The sequence below is a fragment of the Primulina eburnea genome, chromosome 12, assembly GCF_022965805.1.
Source record: "Primulina eburnea isolate SZY01 chromosome 12, ASM2296580v1, whole genome shotgun sequence".
Lineage (NCBI taxonomy): Eukaryota > Viridiplantae > Streptophyta > Magnoliopsida > Lamiales > Gesneriaceae > Primulina > Primulina eburnea.
In genome coordinates this window covers 2587446-2596158 of record NC_133112.1, presented here as the reverse complement: position 1 = coordinate 2596158, position 8713 = coordinate 2587446, and the positions used below count along the sequence as shown (strand labels likewise).

General features: G+C 36.6%; 1 pseudogene; it reads left to right on the top strand.

The window, feature by feature from the left end:
* Positions 1 to 3203: 3203 nt before the first annotated feature.
* On the top strand, positions 3204 to 7051 carry LOC140807745 (IAA-amino acid hydrolase ILR1-like 6; annotated as a pseudogene).
* Positions 7052 to 8713: the final 1662 nt, after the last annotated feature.

Genomic DNA, 8713 nt, shown 5'->3' with positions numbered 1-8713 from the left:
TTGATAATATGTAATTAGACTATAGTTTTGATTCATAGATTCATTCGGTCTGAATATTATACGAAGAATATAAACCAGACGACGGAACTAGAAAATATTTACATTAAGTATTCATAAGTGGGAACTTTGTTTTTTGGAATTAGTTTTTACTTTTTACGTGGATTGACCGTGCACAAAATAATTGTCCTTGAAACATATGATACATCTTGGGACGTGACAATTATATAATATTTTTCTTATTGACAGGCAAAATATTAATGAATTCATGAAAATATAATGGATATGACAAATGAGTGAGGTTCGAAATGATCATGGATGTATTCCCACATTTTATTAATATATTTTATAAATTCAAAATTTGATTTGTAATTAACATTATGATATAATATTAAGAGATCGACCGATGACTAATATGTATACTATCTTATAAATTTTGAGACCCTATACTAACTACTAACTAGGTCTTGGTCGATAATATGACACCAATTTGTTTTTTTTTTTTTTGTCTGTTTTTTTTTTTTAAAAAAAACAAAATTGCTATGAAAAGAAAAATCTTAAAAAAGTACAAATTCAAATATTATTATCGAATATAAAACCAACTCAAGCATTCATATAAAAAGGTTATTACATAGATAATTATATTTTATATTAAAATTGAATGAAGGTTGATGCATTCACGTGCTAAGATTTCACTAAAGCACTCAATATATACGTACAATAATAAAAACAATGGACATCATATCCCGAAAATACACGACACGATTAAAACATTAAAATCAATTTAATAAATACAAACAATACAGTATAAAAAGAATATAAAAAAACTTTTACGGTTTAATGTTTTCATTGATCTCACTAGTCCAAAACTAATATTTATTAATATCTGATGCGACTGAGTGAAAATGGATGTGAGATGCGCGGGCACTCTTATTGGGTCGGGTTGTGAAAATGATAAGGAAAGAGAGTCTAATGAAACCAATAGTGACCTGTAAACACGAAGATAACCACGTGAATGGGTGTCGGAGAAATGTCCGACGTGATCACTCCGACACTAAAGTTAGAAGATGAGTGAGGAAAGAGCTATGTAGCAAAGAGAAAATGCTGTAGAAATGGTTTGATCAAGATATATATGTGAATGAATGTTTAAAGTTTGAGCAAACCTGATATTTATAGCAAGGAAGTCAATGATAACCTTGTTTTCAGTGCTCACTTGCTAATTATATGACAAGATGATTGTTCATGTCCTACTTTCTGACAACTTCTCTGACACGCAAAATCTCTGTGATTCTGACAGTAATGCTTATCAAAATAAAGTATCTCATACTTGTACACTCGAGTTGGTTGCTACTATCGAGGTAACTCAGATTAGAAAGCTATCACCGAGAGCTTGTCTAGAAGTCAGGGCTTCTAGTAAATGTCGGTCTGCTAGTAGTCCGGGAGAGATGATGTCTCGGGTATATATTTGTCCGATTATTTGTCAAATTGATCCAAAACTTTTCATAATCTGATCCATGACCCGGGCCTTTCCAGGGTATCAATATCTTAAAGATTACATTTGGATCCATGTTTGGAATGATTGATAATTTGAAAGTTTAAAAAAAATCTTATGAGATTGTCTAATAAGTCAATGCTATGAGATGTACCTCATATTCGATTCGACTCATGAAAATATATTACTTTTTATTTTAAAAATATTAATTTACACTCAAACATAAATCCGTGAGACAACATATTCTTGAAGATAAAATTTGAAATGATATGATATTGAAATATGTTGAAATCTGTCACAATTTCTAAAAAAAAAATATCCTGCGGTGATTTAAAATATATTGTTAAGTTTTTTTTAACCTAAAAAAGAAAAAAAAAATCACATTTTGTTATAGATTTGAAATCTTTAATTTTAAACCCTTGAATCCAAATACAACTAAAAATATAAATTGATAGTGTTAACTTTTCATTTACCAACATCTACAAAATTGCCAAGTATAGCTTATTTGGCTGAAATTATAATCAGTTGGACAGGTCTGATAAATATGTTTTAAAAGAATTTGAAAAATTATTTAAAAATTGGATCATACTTATAGTCCAAGTAACATTTATTACATAAATAAACAAATATGATAAACTGATTATATAATTTTCAATAAAAAAATAATAACTTTTAGACATGATAGTTTCTCTCCATACCACTTAAATGATGTAATCTTTATCGGCAAAAACTTGTGTGAGACAGTTTCACGGGTATTATTTGTGAGACGGATCTCTTATTTGGGTCACCCATGAAAAAGTATCACTTTTTATGCTAAGAGTATTACTTTTTATTGTGAATATGGATAGGGTTGACCCGTCTCACAGATTATGATCCGTGAGACGGTCTCACATAAGACTCACTCATCTTTATCTTCTCGTTTCGCCGTGACCAAGTTTCGACTACTCATCGCTTGGTCGTCTTATTCTGTCACTTGATCTCAAGTCAGCATCACCACCACCATGGTCTCAATGAATGCTAGCCACAAAAGCCAATTTAGATAATCAGCCCATCGCAGATGATTTATCGTGCATTTGACTATCGAATTTTAAGTTTGTGGGTAAATCTTTTTGGGACCAAATAATTAGAGAGTACAACGAATCAAACCGTTTGTGAGCTATTCGAAGCTCGATTCGATAAAAGCTCGTTTAATGAGGTTCGTTAAGATAAACAAATCAAATCAAACTCAAGCTTTACAGTATTCGGCTCGTTAGCTCGTGAACATGTTCGTTGGTAAGTTTATGAGTAATCTTTTAGATGAAAAAAATAATAGTTTTGATATTTGATTTATTGATTTTAAATATTATTTATGAAATATATAGAAAAATCTATTAAATTTATTTATTATAATAAATTTACAAATTTTAATAATTCTTTAAATATATAATTTATTTTTTAATTAATTTAATGAAAATTTAAATGTATAATTCATATTTATTAAATTTGTTTAGGCTCGATAAAAAGCTTGAATAAGCTCATGAGCTATGCATATGTTCGTTAAATAAAATTCGAGCTCAGCTCAATTATAAACAAACCAAACTCAAAAATTCAAGAGTTCGACTAAACTCGACTCGATTTTATTATATCGATACAAATAATGATAGTCTTTCGATTAAAACTAAATAAATAAAGAAATAGACAGGACTGTAAATGATGTAACTGCCAGCAGCCCCACAATCAATTTATGAACATATTCCTACACGTGACGTTTTTGAATTCAACAGTCTCTCTCTTTTGAACCCACGTGTTCCATTCATTTTTGACCCTTTCTTTCTACATATTCTTCCTCCATTAAAACAGCTTCAGAAATCAAAGCATCACCATATTCGAGATAATTGATGATGAAAATTCTTCACAAGAACTCTCCCTTTATCTTCCTCCCCATTTTTTTCGTCCTCTTGAATTTCATGATCACCAGAACCTCCACAAATCCCCCTGATCATCGAGATTTTTCCTACTTCAAATCCAGTACACTCGAGAATTTGAACAAGCCCGCTTTCAAATCCGACAACAAGTCCTCTTCATCGGAGCAGAGTTCTTCGTTCCCAGATTTCGACTCCGGGTGCAGCGTCTGGACTGCTGCTTGTTCTGAAGAAATCCTCAGGATTTCCAAGCAACCAGAAAACGTGGAATGGATCAAATCCGTGCGGAGGGAGATTCACGAGAACCCGGAGCTGGCTTTCGAAGAGCACGAAACGAGTCGGGTCATTCGCCGGGAGCTAGACGGGCTTGACATAAGCTACCGTTTCCCGTTAGCCGGTAACAGGGATCAGGGCCATGGTTGGTACCGGAAACCCGCCTTTCGTGGGTCTCAGGGCAGATATGGATGCGTTACCCATTCAGGTTTCACAATTTTCCTTCTTTTTTCTCCCTCCACTACTCTATATTTATTATTTAATATTAATACTTATGACTCAAAATCTTTTTAATGACATTTAGTTTACTAATAAAAATCAATAGTTCTTTGCCCAGTGTTTCGGCGTTAAACGTGATTGGAAAATACAGATTTACTTTAATCACAAAATTTTTTGTATTACATCCGTAAATTTTGTGAGATATATCTTTTATTTAAATTATTATTTAAAAATAATATTTTTTATATCAAAAATATTACTTACTCATCATATAAATAAATATTTATAATATTATTTAATTTATGGTGCTTAAACTTATCCGTCCTGTTTGTACATCACACGAAGTTGGTGTGGCATCGTACTTAACTGCGTACATTTCATTTTCTTTGGATAAATAATTAACTAATCTCGACAATTAAATATCGAACTATATTCATCGTTTCGTTTTTAAAAAATTATTAGTTTTTTTCCGAGTGCGAAGACAGTCAGTTGAAGTAATAGTTTCTTAAGAGCCAGATTTCATTGTCCGACAGAACTGTGTTCTAATATCATGTTACATGCGAGGTTTGCGTCTCACAAAATTCATCCGTTTCTAACCGTATGGAAGAATTTGGATCAAATAAATATTGGGTGGGTTGTGTTCACAGGAAGCTAATGAATGGGAGCACAAAAGCAAAAATGAGGGAAAGATGCATGCTTGTGGGCACGACGCTCATGTCGCGATGCTGCTTGGCGCGGCTAAGATCTTAAAGGAACGAGAAAAACACTTGAAGGTTCGCCATCGCTTCATTATATATTATGCATATTCATTCAGATAATACATTTGTTGAGCCTTGGATAGCAGCATTACACTAATACCAAGAATGCATCAAATTTTGGGATAGTTTTACTTATAAAAAATGCACGTATAGGCCCTTTACAGCCACCAGGTTTTTGAAAATCATTTGGGGATCGTTAACTGGTTAAATTTGAAAAAGATAATTGGGTTACTGTATTTTTTTGAGGTTTCCAATTAGGCGATTTTCATGGACCCCAAGGCTTCAATTATGAGCTTCGTAGGAGCCACCTCTGATACACGATCTTGATTTATCAAGTCCGCCAAAAATATTGCCAAGTGGATAAAGATGAATACACGAGTTTTTAAGAAATAGCCAACTCCTTAATAAATTTAACAAAATATTCGTTTTATCCCAACTATCATTTAATCAGAAAACCAAAGCCCTTCGCTCATTATTTTTAAAAGGATGAGCTATTTCTATTTTTATCATTTATTATTTTAACAACCGAGATTTTTACCTTTTACCAAGATGCGACTTTTATAATAAGTACTGGATTTTTGTTATTTGAAAGGGTCAGGCTGTATATAAACTGTATGGCCAACAAAGGGTATGCGTAAATCCATTTTTTCTTGTTCTGTTTTTTTAATGAATCAAGAAAATGTGTTGAAATTCTTATGGAAACGATGCATGGGTCAACCTTTCATTTTCTGGCTGAAAAATCTCACATGGAAACGATGCATGAATCAATATTCATTTTCTGGTTGAAAAATCTCACATAAATTGACCCTGTCTTCCGAATCTCCTCCTCCCACCCTACCACGTGCCCTGATTTTAACCAATGAAAGGTCGTCATCCGTGGTGGAAATTAATGCTTCGATGGGGAAAAGAATAGGCCAGAGGTGTAAATTTGATGTGCTAAAGATCCTAGAAGGTAGAAATAATAGATTAGAACCTCAGTGAAATTTTAAAGCAAGAGAAGTGATGAAACAGGAAGCTCGTTAGTCGATAGATACGACTCAAGTAATTGGATCAAGAGCATACGTGTGTTCAAAATGAGCTACAAACTACATGCAACACATTGTTTCCTTATATCAAACTAATATGTAACTTTTCTTGTAATAGGGGACTGTGATACTGATCTTTCAGCCAGCAGAGGAAGCCGGGAATGGGGCAAAAAGAATGATCGAAGCGGGTGCTATTGAAGGTGTTGAGGCTATATTTGCAATGCACGTATCTCATTTACTCCCGACTGGGGTACTCGGGTCAAGATTAGGTCCTTTACTTGCGGGTTGTGGCTTCTTCAAGGCTGTTGTTACTATGGAACCCGGCTTATCCTGGAATGCACAAAGCTCGGTAAACCCAATCTTGGCTGCTTCCGCTGCGGTGAACAGTTTACAGAGCATTGTATCACGAGAGTCCAGCCCATTGGACTCGCAGGTTTGTGCCTAACGAGCTTAAGCTCAACAAGATCGTTTTTTCGACATCAAGAACAGTATCTTATCGACTTAGGTTTTTTTTCTTTTCTAGGTCATCTCGGTAACTTACTTCAAAAGCGGAGATGATCTTGGTGTAATGTCAGATAGAGTTGAATTCGGTGGCACCTTAAGGGCTTTCTCCAAAGGAAGTTTTGACCACCTTCTCCAAAGGATAGAACAGGTTACTCCTCATTTTACCATTTAAATAATTATACCCCAACTCAAGTCCTATACGGCTATAATGAACCAACAAGTTTTAACTCTGCAATTTCGAATATCTCCTAACAGGTGATTGTATCCCAAGTTCGAGTTTTCAGATGCTCAGCAACCGTGGACTTCTTCAAGAACACGGACACAATTTACCCGCCTATGGTGAACGATAACCGTACTTATCGACACTTGGAGAAAGTGGCCGTTGATTTAGTGGGTCCCACAAACTTCGAGGTTATCCAACCTTTGATGGGATCTGAAGACTTTGCATTCTACTCTGAGGTGATCCCTGCAACCTTCTACTTCATTGGAATAGGTAACAAAACCTTAGGCTACGTTCACGCAGCCCACTCCCCACATTTCACGATTGACGAAGACGCCCTTCCAATTGGTGCAGCCACTCATGCTGCCATTGCCGAGAGATTTTTAAATGATAACCAGATGGATATTTATAATTAAGAGCTGTTCAGTTAGGAAAAGTTAGAGGTTCAAATGGTTAGTTAAATCCATCTCGCTTCTTAAATGAAGCATGGTAGGAAAATCATTAGCTTGCTCTGAAATTGTATGAGAAGAGAAGGGTATACGTTAGAGATTTGATTTATTCATTCGTTTCTTTTACATGTAATTCGTATTAGACAGAGCAAGTGGTCATTTTCGAGATATAGATTACATTTCTCTTTGAGAATATTGATTTATTCTCATTTATTAGTCGACTTTCGACGCCGTTGATGAAAAATAAGCTATTCAACTAATCATAATTTCTGATACCTCGAACCACAGATGGGTCCGATCCACTCTCGATAGCCCAGAAAGGTAGGGGCCTAGTATTTAGAAAGTCCTGGGAGGTCATCTTCATGATAGAGCCCCGACATGAAGTCCTCTCAAACGCGCGAAGTTGGTAGGAGAGCATGCGGGAGGTCATCTCGGCCGACCTCCTAGACGCCCGTAATCGTGACACAGAAATTGGTGTCCGACCTCCCAGACGCTCGTAATCGTGATACAGAAATTGGTGTCCGCCGACCTCACAGCATGTCCCAAGCCGATCTCCCAAATGATGGTATATCGCCGATTGGAAAAGTTTTGGCCGAACTCCCGAACCGACCTCCCACAGGATCCAGAATGTAGACGGGCTCCGGCCTGTGAGAGTTCCTACCTAGACGGTAACGGGTAGCCGACAGAAATACAGCCCAAAAAGGTAAAGTCCATAAAGGTTTAATCTAATTCCGTCCAAGATTCTAAGAATCTAGACCTACCAAATCAGGACTTTATTATTCTCTTATAAATATCAGGTTCCATTCATTTTTTCTTCATTCATATACTCACTCATTCTATATATACAGTATTCTCTCTGTTTCAATTCTTTGGTGAAAAAATCTCAACGTAGTTATGATGAGCGAGGACCCACAGAGGCAGAGGTGTACGGATGTCAAGCCAGGAGATAAAAATATGGGAATTGGGAAAGTAGAGCCAAGCAGGAAGAGGCCTGCGGATAGGAACAAGGTCGAGGTCCGTGACACTTCTCTTTTGCCCCGTTGGCCATGAGCTTGGAAAGGGCGATGACAATCTGTGAAGAGATGAGGAAGTTGGAACACTTGAAACAAGCCGAAAAGGGGCCATGTTTACCTCCCTCATATAAGTTTTGCATCTTTCAACAGGAATATGGCTACGTTACAAATGCTTGCCAGAGACTGGGGGAAGAGGTGCAAAAGATCATGCAAAGAGATCCTCACATAAAAGACCTCCTAACCCGGCCGGAAGGACAATATCAAGTTAACATGAGAGGTCGGGACCCCCTGGGTGAATCGGAGACCACCACCCAGAGAAAATCGACCCAACCAGGGGGCCGAGTAGACCCCCAATGACAGCAGAGACCTCAGGTCGAATAGATAGCTAATGACCCAAACAGAGATATAATACACATGATATCTGACGGTGCAACCGACGGAGATTCAGGCAGAGCTCGAAAATCCCATGGTAGGAGATTGGAGAGCCTTGGGTTAGAACTCGCTCCCAAGTCCGACTCAATTATCAGCTTCGGACCGGAGGACCTGAAAGGTATTGTGGCACCACACAACGACGCCTTGTTAGTAACTCTCACTGTCGCCAACTATGACGTGACAAAAATCTTTGTTGACACTAGAAGCTCAGTCAATATTCTTTTAAAAAAAAACCTTGATCAAATAAAGGTAGAATTCTTCGAGTTTGACACTATCTGTACGCCGTTATTTGAATTCACGGGACATGCGGTCCAAACCACTGGATAAATCATGCTTCTATTATCTTTGGGGATATGACCGCACCGCATCACCAAAATGAGATCATGGGGCCTCTGGAGCCTCAGTTATCGTCACGACAGGGACTTCTTCC